This window comes from Salvelinus alpinus, chromosome 6 (genome assembly GCF_045679555.1).
Source record: "Salvelinus alpinus chromosome 6, SLU_Salpinus.1, whole genome shotgun sequence".
NCBI lineage: Eukaryota > Metazoa > Chordata > Actinopteri > Salmoniformes > Salmonidae > Salvelinus > Salvelinus alpinus.
Genome location: NC_092091.1, coordinates 74069646 through 74085706, shown reverse-complemented (window position 1 = coordinate 74085706; position 16061 = coordinate 74069646). Strand labels below are relative to the sequence as shown.

The following is a 16061-nucleotide window of genomic DNA, read 5'->3' as shown; positions in this document are numbered from 1 at the left end:
ATCACCACTACCACCACAACTACCACTACAACCACCACCACAACCGACACTACAACAACCACTACCATTACCACCACTTCCACCACAACAACCAGAACCACAACTACCACCACAACTGCCACAACTGCCACAACCGCCACTACTGTCACTACCACCACAACCACCACAACCGACACTACCACAACCGTCACCACCGCCACAACCACAACCACCACAACCGCCACCACTACCGCCACTACCACCACAACCACCACAACCACAACCACAACTGCCACCACAACCACCACCACCACAACCACCACCATAACCGCCACAACGGCCACTACCTCCACAACCGTCACCACAGCAACCACAACCACCACCACCACAACTGCCACAACTGCCACAACCGCCACTACCACCAAAACCACCACAACCGCCACCACAGCCGCCACCACCACCACCACCAAAGCAAATTACGGACTCCTCTTTAAATCTGCGTATTCCTCTAAAGCCTAGCTGTCCTGAGTCTGCACAACTCTGCCAGGACCTAGGATCAAGAGAGACACTTCACTGTTTTAGTACTATATCTCTTGACACAATGATGAAAATAATCATGGCCTCTAAACCTTCAAACTGCATACTGGATCCTATTCCAACTAAACTACTGAAAGAGCTGCTTCATGTGCTTGGCCCTCCTATGTTGAACATAATAAATGGCTCTCTATCCACCGGATGTGTACCAAACTCACTAAAAGTGGCAGTAATAAAGCCTCTCTTGAAAAAGCCAAACCTTGACCCAGAAAATATAAAAAACTATCGGCCTATATCGAATCTTCCATTCCTCTCAATTCTTTTTGAAAAAGCTGTTGCGCAGCAACTCACTGCCTTCCTGAAGACAAACAATGTATACGAAATGCTTCAGTCTGGTTTTAGACCCCATCATAGCACTGAGACTGCACTTGTGAAGGTGGTAAATGACCTTTTAATGGCGTCAGACCGAGGCTCTGCATCTGTCCTCGTGCTACTAGACCTTAGTGCTGCCTTTGATACCACCGATCAACACATTCTTTTGGAGAGACTGGAAATCCAAATTGGTCTACACGGACAAGTTCTGGCCTGGTTTAGATCTTATCTGTCGGAAAGATATCAGTTTGTCTCTGTGAATGGTTTGTCCTCTGACAAATCAACTGTACATTTCGGTGTTCCTCAAGGTTCCGTTTTAGGACCACTATTGTTTTCACTATATATTTTACCTCTTCGGGATGTCATTCGAAAACATAATGTTAACTTTCACTGCTATGCGGATGACACACAGCTGTACATTTCAATGAAACATGGTGAAGCCCCAAAATTGCCCTCGCTAGAAGCCTGTGTTTCAGACCTAAGGAAGTGGATGGCTGAAAACTTTCTACTTTTAACCTCGACAAAACAGAGATGCTTGTTCTAGGTCCCAAGAAACAAAGAGATCTTCTGTTAAATCTGACAATTAATCTTGATGGTTGTAAAGTCGTCTCAAATAAAACTGTGAAGGACCTCGGCGTTACTGTGGACCCTGATCTCTCTTTTGACGAACATATCAAGACTGTTTCAAGGACAGTTTTTTTCCATCTACGTAACATTGCAAAAATCTGAAATGTTCTGTCCTAAAATGATGCAGAAAAATTTATCCATGCTTTTGTTACTTCTAGGTTAGACTACTGCAATGCTCTACTTTCCGGCTACCCGGATAAAGCACTAAATAAACTTCAGTTAGTGCTAAATACGGCTGCTAGAATCCTGACTAGAACGAAGAAATTTGATCATTACTCCAGTGCTAGCTTCCCTACACTGGCTTCCTTCCCTACACAAGTTTCCCCTTCACTGTGGTTGAACGTTTAAAAAATAGTGTCACTACAGTAAATCACACAGACGCAGGACAGTGCAGGGAGAAGACACAGCTACAGACGTATATTAGAGTTGAGGTTAGAAGTAGAAGTTACTGTATTTGACCACAAGTGTGTTAAGATGTCAGAGGGAGTTTATGGAAACTCAGATGGATTTGAAGACGATGAGCCTGATGCAATGAAGAACACAGACATTGATGGCCAATTATATGGCAACGTAAGAGACTTCAAACCCAGTCCAAGAGATGGAATTGGTGCTTCTGGTAAGATCGCACACACACACACACACACACACACACACACACACACACACACACACACACACACACACACACACACACACACACACACACACACACACACACACACACACACACACACACACACACACACACACACACACACACACACACACACACACACACACACACAAATTACACACATTGAACAGGTGATATTACCCTGTATTGCTATAGCTTTATTTGTCCCAATCCTGGATGATACAGTAAAACACATTACCAAAGATTACTTTACTTACTTTAACAATTTGTGATTTAGTGCATTTTCAGTGGTGGAAGAGACCCTCTGGAATTGCTGCAGTGTGTCTGGGGCTGCTGTGTGTTCTCTTATTGGCTGGGATCATAGGCCTGTCTGTCTACTGTAAGTTTAGTGTGTTGTCACTGAGACTTAAGTAGCCTACTTAATCAACAAATGTGAGGAAATTACATTTTTAATTAACTCTTCCTTTTTACAGATGGAGTCATTGGTCATCACTACTCAACAGAGAGAGACCAGCTACAGGCCAGTTGCAACAACATGACTGAAGAGAGAAACCAGCTACAGACCAGTTACAACAACATGACTGAAGAGAGAAACCAGCTACAGACCAGTTACAACAACATGACTGAAGAGAGAAACCAGCTACAGACCAGTTACAACAAGCTGACTGAAGAGAGAAACCAGCTACAGACCAGGGTTCTATGGTGAGTGGAGTTGATTCATTTCATTTAGTACATAGAAGAGATGTAGTATATTTGTAGACTTTTGAATGCCTGCTGTTCTGTTGTGTTTCTCAGAGAAACCCTGTCTAGCTGGATGGTGGAAGTTTGGCACCAGCTGTTATTATCTCTCCTCCACGATGAACAGCACTGGGGCCGGTCAGAGGGAATGCAGAACAATGAAAGGAGAGTTGGTTATTATAAACAGCAGAGAAGAACAGGTAATAAATAATACATTATTAATACTACAACACGACAGTCTCTTTATTATCATCTACTTCTCTGATTAGTATTCAACATGTATAACCAACTGCATTGCAAATGTTCAAATCACTGTCAATTTTTTTCATACATTTCCTCTCAGAAACGAAAGTTTGCATGAAATTATATAAACTCAGCAGAAAAGAAAAGTCCTCTCACAGTCAACTGTGTTTATTTTCAGCAAACTTATCGTGTGTAAATACATATTTCTATGAACATAACAAGATTCAACAACTGAGACATAAACTGAACAAGTTCCACAGACATGTGACTAACAGAAATGGAGTAATGTGTCCCTGAACAAAGGGGGGGTCAAAATCAAAAGTAACAGTCAGTATCTGGTGTGGCCACCAGCTGCATTAACTTCTTATGGCTGCAGGGGCAGTATTGAGTAGCTTGGATGAAAGGTGCCCAGAGGTGCCCATATTAAACTGCCTGCTCCTCAGTCCCAGTTGCTAATATATGCATATTATTATTCATATTGGATAGAAAACACTTTGAAGTTTCTAAAACTGTTTGAATGATGTCTGTGAGTATAAAATAATTCATATGGCAGGCAAAAACCTGAGAAAAAATCCAAACAGGAAGTGGGAATTATGAGGCTGGTCGATTTTCAACCAAGATCCTATTGAAATCACAGCGAGATATGGATGAGTTTGCACTTCCTACGGCTTCCACTACATGTCAACAGTCTGTGGAACTTTGTCTGATGCCTCTACTGTGAAGGGGGGCCGAATGAGAGGGGAATAAGTCAGGTCTGCCATGACCTGACCATGCTCTAACCATGCGCGTTCACATGAGAGGGAGCTCTGTTCCATCGCTCATCTGAAGTCAATGTAATTCTCCGGTTGGAACGTTATTCAAGATTTATGTTAAAAACCTTCTAAAGATTGATTCAATACATCATTTGACATGTTTCTACTGACTGTTACGGAACTTTTGGACATTTCGTCAGCTTTTAGTGAACACGCTTAGTGACTTTGGATTTGTTTACCAAACGCGCTAACAAAAGTAGCTATTTGGACATAAATGATGGACATTACCGAACAAAACGAACATTTCTTGTGGAAGTGGGAGTCCTGGGAGTGCATTCCGGCGAATATCAGCAAAGGTAAGTGAAGATTTATAATGCTTTTTATGAGTTTTGTTGACTGCACAATTTGGCGGGTAACTGTATGGCTTGCTTTTGTGGCTGAACGCTGTTTTCAGATTATTGAATATTGTGTTTTGCCGTAAAGCTTTTGGAAATCTTTAATTCTATGTAAAACATGTATCTTTCATCAAAGTTTATGATGAGTATTTATGTTATTTGACGTGGCTCTCTGTAATTTCTCCGGATATTTTGGAGGCATTTCTGAACATGGCACCAATGTAAACTGAGGTTTTTGTATATAAATATTAACTTTATCGAACAACACATATATGTATTGTGTAACATGAAGTCCTATGAGTGTCATCTGATGAAGATCATCAAAGGTTAGTGATTCATTTTATCTCTATTTCTGCTTTTTGTGACTCCTGTCTTTGGCTGGGAAAATTACTGTGTTTGTCTGTGATTTTGCGGTGACCTTACATAATCGTTTGTGGTGCTGTCGCTGAAAAGCCTATTTGAAATCGGACACTTTGGTGGGATTAACAACAAGATTACCTTTAAAATGGTATGAGATACATGTATGTTTGAGGAATTTTAATTATGAGATTTATGTTGTTTGAATTTGGCGCCCTGCACTTTCACTGGCTGTTGTCATATCGATCCCGTTACCAGGATTTCAGCCATAAGAAGTTAAGTACTGCAGCGCATCTCCTCCTCATGGACTGCACCAGATTTGCCAGTTTTTGCTGTGAAATGTTACCCCACCCTTCCACCAAGGCACCTGCAAGTTCCCTGACATTTTTGGGGGGAATGGCCCTAGCCCTCACCCTCCGATCCAACAGGTCCCAGACGTGCTCAATGGGTTAGAGATCCGGGCTCTTTGGCAGAACACAGACATTCCTGTCTTGAGGGAAATTACGCACAAAACGAGCCGTATATGTCACGTCCTGACCTTAGAGAGCCTTTTTATTTCTCTATTTGGTTAGGTCAGGGTGTGATTTGAGGTTGGCATTCTAGTTTCTATATTTCTTTGTTGGCCGGATATGGTCCCCAATCAGAGGCAGCTGACTATCGTTGTCTCTGATTGGGGATCATACTTAGGCAGCCCTTTTTCCCACCTTCAGTTGTGGGATCTTGTTCTCTGTTTAGGTTCTTAGCCTTACAGAACTGTTTTGGTGTCATCAATAAAAAGACGATGTACGCCTACCACGCTGCGCCTTGGTCCACTCCTTCTATAAACGAGAGCCGTAACAGAAGATCCCACCAACAACGGACCAAGCAGCGTGCCCCGGAATGGAGGACATCATGAACATGGGAGGTGGTAATGGCAGGGCATGAGAGCCTGCCGTGGAAACAGGCGGAAGGAGCGAGTGAGGAACGGCGGTGATACCAGGAGTCACGGCAAGGACGGAAGCAAGAGAGGCAGCCTGCCCAAAAAATTGTGGGGAGGGCACACGGGTTGGCGAGCGCAGCGAGCGGAACGAACGGAACTAAGGGGTGAATGAAAACCAACTCCCTGTAAACACAATGAGGAGTTGGTCACGGTTCAAGTGCCACGTTTTCCGGTTCTGTGCACCGTGCCTTCAGTGCGCATCCACAGCCCGTGCGCTCTGTGCAAGATCCCCGCAGTTGCCTTGCTAGAGTGGGCATTCAGCCAGGACGGATTGTGCCGGCTCAGCGCTCCTGGTCTCCGGTGCGTCTCTTCAGCCCAGGATATCCTGCGCAAGCTCTACGCATGGTATCCCCAGTTCACCAGCACAACCCAGTGCGGCCTGTGCCAGCTCGCCGCACTTGCCGTGCTACAGGGGTATTCAGCCAGGACACGTTGTGCCTGCTCTACGCTCCAGACCTCCAGTGCGCCTCCACGGCCTAGTATATCGTACACCGGCTATACGCACTATGCCTCCAGCGCGCCTTCTTAGCCCAGTGCGTCCTGTGCCAGCTCTCCACACTCACTGAGCTAAAGTAGGTATCCAGCCAGGACGCGTTGTGGCAGCTCCACGTACCAGGCTGCCAGTACGTCTCCTCAGTCCGGTGAGACCTGTTCCGGCTCCACGTACGAAGCCTCCAGTGATGATCCATGGCCCGAAGCCTCCATTGATGATCCATGGCACAAAGCCTCCAGTGATGATCCATGGCCCGGAACCTGTAGTAATGATCCATGCAACGAAGCCTCCAGTGATAATCCATGCCCGGAGCCTCCAGCAACGGTCAGCAGTCCGGAGCCTCCAGCAATGATCTGCAGTCCAGTGTTTCCAGCGAGGAGCTGTAGTCCAGAGCCTCCAGCGGGGGTTCCCAGTCCAGAGCCTCCAGCGACGATCTGCAGTCCGGAGCCTCCAGCGACGATCTGCAATCCAGAGTTTCCAGCGACAAGCTGCAGTCCAGAGCCTCCAGCGGGGGTTCCCAGTCCAGAGCCTCCAGCGACGATCTGCAGTCCGGAGCCTAAAGTGACGATCTGCAATCCAGAGTTTCCAGCGACAAGCTGCAGTCCAGAGCCTCCAGCGGCGGTTCCCAGTCCAGAGCCTCCGGCGACGATCTGCAGTCCGGAACCTCGAGCGGCGGTTCCCAGTCCAGAGCCTCAGGCGACGATCTGCAGTCCGGAGCCTCGAGTGGTGGTTCCCAGTCCAGAGCCTCCGGCGATGATCCACGGTCCGGTTCCTCTGACAACGATCCATGGTCCGGAGTCTCCGGCGACGATCCCACGGTCCGGTCCCACAGAAGCGGTGGGATCAGCTTACGGAGCGGGGGCTACATCTCGAACCGAAGCCACCACCGAGGATAGATGCCCACCCAGACCCTCCCCTATTGAGTCAAGTTTTGCGGCCGGAGTCCGCACCTTCTTGGGGAGGGGGGTACTGTCACGCCCTGACCATAGAGAGCCTTTTTATTTCTCTATTTGGTTAGGTTGGGGTGGGCATTCTAGTTTATATATTTCTTTGTTGGCCGGGTATGGTTCCCAATCAGAGGCAGCTGACTATCGTTGTCTCTGATTGGGGATCATACTTAGGCAGCCCTTTCAAAAGTAAAAGTCTAAATCATTTCAAATTCCTTATAAAGCAAACCGAACAGCATAATTGTCTTGTTTTTTTAATTTACGGATAACCATGGGCATGCTCCAACACCCAGACATAATTTACAAACAAAGCCTGTGTTTAGTGAGTCTGCCAAATCACAGGCAGTAGGGATGACCAGGGATGCCCTCTTGATAAGTGTGTGAATCAGACCAATTTCTTGTCCTGCTAAGCATTCAAAATGTAACGAGTACTTTTGGGTGTCAGGGAAAATGTATGGAGTAAAAAGTATATAATTATCTTCAGGAATATCGTGAAGTAAAAGTACTATTATACTACTACTGTTATACCACCACTATGATAATAATACTATTATACTACCACTATTATACTACTACTACTACTACTATCATACTACTACTAGTATGTATGTCTCTGCCGTGGAGATCAAATAATGGCCATTGTTTTTCTTCCAAATTTATATTATAGATATTCATGAATGAATTTAAGAAGAATGTCTGGATTGGTGCTTTAAAAAAAGACGGAATCTGGCAGTGGGTTGACAACACACCATTTAAACCTACGTGAGTGATTGACAGTTCTGAATTTCTTTTACTATCTGTTTCTCTGTTGTTGCAATGATCATTTTTACAGTCCGATAACCTCATCTCCAGCCAGCTCTCTCTCTCTCTCTCTCTCTCTCTCTCTCTCTCTCTCTCTCTCTCTCTCTCTCTCTCTCTCTCTCTCTCTCTCTCTCTCTCTGTCTCTCTCTCTCTCTCTCAAATGGTAGCAGTAAAGCCTGGTGACGAGGTTAACGGACTGATTCTCTATGATGTTTTAGACGATTTTCAACTCTGATTCACTGTGTGGTTTATAGGTATTGGATGGAAGGGGAACCTAATAACCTCAATGACAAGGCAGCTTGTGTTGAGATCTCACAGACAGCCACAGACCCATTGAAGAGCTGGAAGGATGGACCATGTGTTGAACAACACTGGGTCTGTGAGAAACCAATCACACCATAATTATTGGTTATCCCTGTGATAGGCTTAAGATGCTTTTGTCTCTCTCTCTCTCTCTCTCTCTCTCTCTCTCTCTCTCTCTCTCTCTCTCTCTCTCTCTCTCTCTCTTGTTGTTTACTGGTAAGTGATGATGTCTAGTAGTTATCATGTTGATGGTCATGATGAATGGTTAAGTGATGATGACTAGTAGTTATCATGTTGATGGTCATACTGAATGGTTAAGTGATGATGACTAGTAGTTATCATGTTGATGGTCATGATGAATGGTTAAGTGGTGATGACTAGTAGTTATCATGTTGATGGTCATGCTGAATGGTTAAGTGGTGATGGCTAGTAGTTATCATGTTGATGGTCATGATGAATGGTTAAGTGGTGATGTCTAGTAGTTATCATGTTGATGGTCATGATGAATGGTTAAGTGGTGATGACTAGTAGTTATCATGTTGATGGTCATACTGAATGGTTAAGTGATGATGACTAGTAGTTATCATGTTGATGGTCATACTGAATGGTTAAGTGATGATGACTAGTAGTTATCATGTTGATGGTCATGATGAATGGTTAAGTGGTGATGACTAGTAGTTATCATGTTGATGGTCATGCTGAATGGTTATGTGGTGATGGCTAGTAGTTATCATGTTGATGGCCATGCTGAATGGTTATGTGGTGATGTCTAGTAGTTATCATGTTGATGGTCATGCTGAATGGTTATGTGGTGATGGCTAGTAGTTATCATGTTGATGGTCATACTGAATGGTTAAGTGATGATGACTAGTAGTTATCATGTTGATGGTCATACTGAATGGTTAAGTGATGATGACTAGTAGTTATCATGTTGATGGTCATGATGACTGGTTAAAACAAGGACAAATAATGTTTTTTCAGGCTCCAGCGCTACAGACCAGGCAGAATCGATAATTCATGCGGCCAAAAGACAACTTCCCCCGGTTTCAGCGATTCTTCAGAACAGCCCTCGTCAAAAAAGCCGAGGTATTTAATTAATGTATTGTTAATATATAGGATTATATCTGAAATATATTTGACATTTTTATCTAGCATATTTTAGGGGTTAATAACCTATTTTGTATGTATTATTTTTATTTCAGACTCCTCCCCAGCGTATAACGGCACCGAAGACCCTACACATCGAGAGCCCGTGGAGGATTTCGGCGCACAGGTCCCCATCAATAAAACAACGAAACCGGATGATTTCAAAGTTTTAAATTACATTTCCGAGGTAGACGATTTGATGTTATGTGAAGCGGCCAACCTTCTTGATTCTGCCAATTCTGTGGGGGCACCAGACGGTTCTGAAATAAACCAAGCTAGGTTTTGCAAAGCTGTTACCCAGGGTTTAACCTTTTCTCAATACAGGGGGTGCTGTTTCCACTTTGGAAAATATCGTCTCCAAATTAAACTGCCTCATACTCAATTCTTGCTCGTACAATATGCATATTATTACTATTGGATAGAAAACAATCTCTAGTTTCTAAAACCGTTTGAATTATGTCTGTGGGTGAACCAGAACTCTTTCTACAGCGAAAATCATGACAGGACATGCGAAGCTCTGAAAAATAGTCTCTGATCTCGGATCAGTTTTAAGCTCTGTGTGTGCCCTATGGATCGAAATGAACTGCACCCGCCTTCCCCTGGATGTCAGTAACCAATGAGAAGTGGAATGGTGTCTCTACGTGTTTCTCAGAGTTTATAAAAGGCAATGGAGTGAGATGTCCCTTCTTTTCGACGCTCGCCAGGACGCAAGGGAGGACATCAGAATGGCATGCTCAAAAGCTCTCGTTATTGACCAAAGATCTATCCGTCTGTGATTTAATTCGATATAGGTGTTAGAAACATCATAACGAAGTTATTTGAAACCGATTTATATCAGTTTATGCGAGTATATTGCTATTTTTCGGAATTTCCTTAGTATTGCGTTTGAGGATTTGGACATGTGTGTGCCGTGTAGCTATCGTTAGCTGCTAGTTCCGAAGTTGAAGAGGTCGTTTTACAACAAAGCAACGATTCTTTTGGACAAAGGACACATTGCCCAAGATACTGATGGAAGCTCGTCCAAAAGTAAGAGTTATTTATGATTTTATTCCGTATTTATGTGGAAAAATGTAAACGCAGTTGTCGGCCATTTTTTGCAGCACTAGTCTGGCTGTAACTCACAATGTATGTCTTGTAACGTTGCATTAATAACCAATGCATCTTTCATTAGCTGTCCAACCTGTATTTTTTTAGTCAATCTAATCGATAAATAATCGTAAACATAGGTGCCTTTCCAAGATGGCGCCGGCCAGAATGCATGCCATGTTTTGACAGATTACATTGCATAACCACGATTTGTGATGCTAAATATGCACATTTTCGAACAAACTCTATATGCATTGTGTAATATGATGTTACAGGACTGTCATCTGAAGAATTCTGAGAAGGTTAGTGAAAAAATTTATATATTTTGGTGGCAATAACGTTATCGCCCCTTTTGCATTGATTCAATGCTGGGGTGATGTTAGCTCATGTGGTATGCTAATATAACGATATATTGTGTTTTCGCTGTAAAACACTTAGAAAATCTGAAATATTGTCTGGATTCACAAGATCTGTGTCTTTCGATTGCTGTATGCTGTGTATTTTTCAGAAATGTTTTAGGATGAGTATTTTGGTAATTGACGTCGGTCTCTGTAATTATTCCGGCTGCTTCCAACGCTATTTCAGATTGCAGCTGCAATGTAGAACTGTGATTTATACCTGAAATATGCACATTTTTCAAAAAAACATATGCTATACCATAAATATGTTATCAGACTGTCATCTTATGATGTTGTTTCTTGGTTAGTGGCTATATATATCTTTATTTAGTCGAATTAGTGATAGCTACTGATGCAGGAAAAAAATGGTGGGAAAAAAAAGTTGTGTCTTTTGCTATCGTGGTTAGCTAATAGATTTACATATTGTGTCTTCCCTGTAAAACATTTTAACTTCTACCGAGTCAGAAACCCGGATCCGGGAGCACCCCCCACCCCCCACCAGTAAAAAAGCTGAATAGCATAGCTAGCATAGCGTCACAAGTAAATAGTAGCATCTAAATATCATTCAATCACAAGTCCAAGATACCAGATGAAAGATCCACTTCTTGTGAATCCAGCAATCATTTCTGATTTTTAAAATGTTTTACAGGGAAGACACAATATGTAAATCTATTAGCTAACCACGTTAGCAAAAGATACCATTTTTCTTTGTCCACCATTTTTTCTCTCCACCAGTAGCTATCACCAAATCGGCCAAATAAAGATATTGATAGCCACTAACCAAGAAAAAACCTCATCAGATGACAGTCTGATAACATATTTATTGTATAGGATAGTTTTTGTTAGAAAAATGTGCATATTTCAGGTAGAAATCATAGTTTACAATTGCACCCACCATCACAACTCGACTAGAATAAATACAGAGAGCAACGTGTATTACCAATTTACTCATCATAAAACATTTCTTAAAAATAGACAAAGCATAGCATTGGAAAGACACAGATCTTGTGAATTCAGACAAAATTTCAGATGTTCTAAGTGTTTTACAGCGAAAACACAATAAATCGTTATATTAGCATACCACATGTGCAAACGTTACCCGAGCATTGATACAAGCCAAAGAGAGAGATAACGTAATCATCGGCAAAATGTATTAATTTTTTCACTAACCTTCTCAGAATTCTTCCGATGACACCACTGTAACATCATATTACAACATACATATAGAGTTTGTTCGAAAATGTGCATATTTAGCCACAAAAAAACGTGGTTATAACATGACAATACTAGCAAAACTAGCCTGAAAATGTCGGGCTCCATTTTGGACAGTGATCTGGCGTAATTAATAACTAATCGTAAACTTGACTAAAAAATATAGGGTGGACAGCAATCGAAAGACAAATTAGTTCTTAATGCAATCGCTGAATTACATTTCTAAAAATATCCTTACTGTGCAATACAGGGTTCGCCAAGCGAAGCTATACCAAAAAAAATGGCGGAATATGCGTATAACATTTTTCGACAGAACAACGATTTATCATCTTAAATATTTCTTACTGTGAGGTGATCTTCCATCAGAATCTTGGGCAATGTATCCTTTCTTGGGTCTAATCTTCTTTTGGTCGAAAGATGTCCTCTTGTCCTTCGAAATGCCCACTAACGTTCGACCGGGACGCCGAAACATGCCCGGCGCTTCAAAGTGGATCACAAAGCAATGCCTCAAAATTGCACTAAACGGATATAAATTGCTATAAAACGGTTTAAATTAACTACCTTATGATGTTTTTAACACCTATAACGAGTAAAAACATGACCGGCGATATATAAGTGGCTAAACCAACGCTTGGAAAGAGAGAGAGTCCGACGTCCATCTTGCGTGAGGCGCAGCAGGAAAAGAACGGTACATCCGGTCTTTCGCGTTTTATACTGGCCCTGATTGCGCAATCGACTCCATTCAAATTGTCACCTCTTACTGACATCTAGAGGAAGGCATGGGCAGTGTTTGTATCCTCATAGGATTTACAGGGACTTTAAAACTGACCTGGGACCAGAGGCCAAAATTTCTGAAATCTCACTCCATATCAGGAAAAGTGCTGTAGAATGAGTTCTGTTTCACTCAGAGACATAATTCAAACGTCTATAGAAACTAGAGAGTGTTTTCTATCCAATAATAACAATAATATGCATATTGTATGAGCAAGAATTGAGTATGAGGCAGTTTAATTTGGAGACGATAAATGCTAACGTTGAAACAGCACCCCCTATATTGAGAAAAGGTTAAAAATCAGAAATGATGGCTGGATTCACAAGATCTGTATCTTTCATCTGGTGTCTTGGACTTGTGATTTAATGATATTTAGATGCTTGTATTTACTTGTGACGCTATGCTAGGCTATGCTAGTCAGCTTTTTTACTGTGGGGGGTGCTCCCGGATCCGGGATGAGTACTAAGTAGAAGTTAAAATCCCGAAGTGTTTTGCTCCACAGGCGTATGGGTATTTTACTAGAGCATCAATACCGTCAGGATATGTCATTCTGGCGTAGCGAGCTTCCCCGTATGTTAAACAACAATCAGGTTAAAACACGCAAATACCGACGTTAAAAGTATATATGTAACACAGATCACTCCAGAATAACACAAGAACACACATCCTTAATTATTCAAATGGCGCCCCCAATAGACCTAAGCGAAACAATTGAAAACCTCGTAGCCCAGATACCGCCAGAACTCCAAGCTATAATTAATCAGATGAATGATGCGGGGGTAACGGACATATTGGCAATAGATGAAAACATATTATCACAGATTCCAGCCGAACTCATAGAAATTATTACTCGTATGAATGAGTCAGGGCCGTCCAATGAAAACATGTTATCACAGATTCCCGAAACGATCATATCGCTAATTACCCAGATGAACGAGAGCCCGAGGTTTAATTCTGCACCACACACACCTCTAAACCAGCCGTTAACACCCATGTCCGAAGAGTCTGAAACGCAATACGATGTTTTTGAACAGTTGGAAAATGATCTAGCAAATCTGGATGGGGACGGTCTTGATCGCAGTGTACGTGTTTTGCACCTAAATAAATTCCACAATACTGAGGTTCGACAGTTTTACAATTTCGCATGGGGGAGTCAGAATCTTGACTATGCTGTGTTTTACGTAATGATTTTGGACACTATGAATGAACTGCTAGATAGGGCTAGAAATTATGGCGAACCCCGGGATCTCTTACAGTTGGAATTTTATGGAGACAGTCTGCATAGCACGGTATCGCTTATTTTACCCAATGGTGAAGCAGATCTTGAACAATTTGTAGCCCTGCTAGAACGACTTGTTCAGTCAAATTTAAACGTCATAGCCGATAGGACCCTCGAGCTTGTAGTGCAATTAATACGTCAACCACAAGGTGGCGGAGGTCAGAGAAGGAAGCTCGATAGCCTAATGCAGTCAGAAATCATAAGCAATAAAAGGGCCTACCTCATAAACGTTCCCAATCCTGGTAATAAGCTATGCTTTGCAATAGGTCTTGCCCATTTACTCAGCCCTGGATGTACTGATCTAGCAGCGTTACAAAAAGCTCAAGAGCTCCAAACTGCTGTGGGTCTCGGTATACATGACGCTGTGGCTTTCTCTTACATAGTACAATTTGAAAACTTTCTGAATATCAAGATTGTGGTTATTGACCACAGTAGGGCTAATGCAGCTCTCTTGAAATTCCAAAACAAACTCGAACCACATCCTCAGACTATGTACTTTTATGTGCAAAACGAGCATTACTATGCCGTAACTAACATCACAGCGTTTTTAGGCGCACCATACGTGTGTCCATCATGTCATACCGGCTACACCCGCATGGGGGGGCACTCGTGCCGTTATAACTGTTCAGTATGTCTGGATAAAAATTGCCCTATGCAACCGCTAAACTTGACCCCTGTGAGGATTGTCATAGGACCTGTCGATCGGCTTACTGTTACGAAAAACACAAAACTGAAACATGGCACCCCAAGGCCTGTAAATCTGTAAGCAGTTGTGACATTAACAAGAAATGTCGAAAATGCCATTGCAATTACAACCTTAAAATAGATAGCCCTAAACCTCATGTGTGTGGAATTCTACATTGCCCAATATGTAAAGGGCCTTTGAAAAGCAGAGACGCTGAAGTGGTTCAAGAAGTACCACACGAATGTTACATTCAGCCCATGGCTGAAGATGAACATACAGAGAAATATGTGTTTTATGATTTTGAGACAAATCAGCAATCAGGGGTTCACTTGCCTATTTTTGTATCTACCATGACTTTCAAGGGTGAAAAGTGGTCGGCCGAGGGACCCAATTGTGCACTGCTCTTTCTAAAACACTTTAGAAAACCCCAGTACAGAAACTTCACGTTTATAGCGCACAATGCTAGAGCCTATGACTCCTACCTTCTTCTGAACCCCTTGATACAGCAAGGCGTTGCACCCAGCGTCATAGCTCAAGGTAGTAAAATCGTATGTTTTGTAGACCCCGCCTTCAAACAGAGATACATTGACAGCTTAAGCTTCTTACCCATGAGATTGGCTCAAATGCCAGAGGCCTTGGGGTTTGAAAACTCTGTCAAAGGATATTTCCCCCACTTCTTCACATCTGAGGAGAATCTACATTATATAGGATCTTATTCCTGCCCCGAAATGTACGGGTGTGATCAAATGTCTCCCAAAGAGCGTGAGAGATTCATGACGTGGTACGAGACAGTAAGACATGGCACTTTTGATTTCCATAAAGAGATGGAATCATACTGTGACAATGACGTGGTTATACTTCGTGAAGGATGCCTCAGATTCAGAGAAGAGGTAATCAAAGATGCGGGCATTGACCCCTGGAGCTGTACAACTATTGCATCCGCGTGCATGAAAACCTACCGTACACACTATCTAACTCCAGCATCTATAGCTATCCCATCGCCAGACAACTACCGACGCAAATTCAAGGCATACTCTAGTGGTTCCATTCAATGGTTGGAGTACTTGGCCCAGGATAAAGACATTTTTATCCAACATGCTTTGAATCGGGGGGAGAAGGCATTTGTCTCTTACCATGAAGATGGCTACACACAGATTGACGGGGTTGAGACAGTGTATGAGGACAACGGTTGTTTCTTCCACGGTTGTAAATCTTGCTTTGTGCCCCAGGCCATGTGTGTCCTAACCCAAAAGACTTTTGGGCAAATGTACCAAGAGTTTCAAAACAAATTGAATTCTTTACAGGCTACTTACGGGTTAAAAGTTGTGG

At 42.7% G+C, this 16061-nt stretch overlaps 1 protein-coding gene and 2 long non-coding RNA genes across 4 annotated transcripts in view; all 3 read left to right on the top strand.

Moving 5' to 3' along the window:
* The window catches only part of LOC139579362 (C-type lectin domain family 4 member E-like), a 295157-nt gene that overhangs the window by 262016 nt on the left and 17080 nt on the right, over window positions 1-16061 (top strand). The window lies entirely within an intron of this gene.
* Window positions 1892-2795, top strand: LOC139579372 (uncharacterized). Its single transcript, XR_011675739.1, has 3 exons — window positions 1892-2128; window positions 2424-2525; window positions 2620-2795. It is a non-coding gene; the product is annotated as an uncharacterized lncRNA (long non-coding RNA).
* Window positions 3014-8852, top strand: LOC139579365 (uncharacterized). The gene is made up of 3 exons (XR_011675733.1): window positions 3014-3084; window positions 7718-7812; window positions 8106-8852. It is a non-coding gene; the product is annotated as an uncharacterized lncRNA (long non-coding RNA).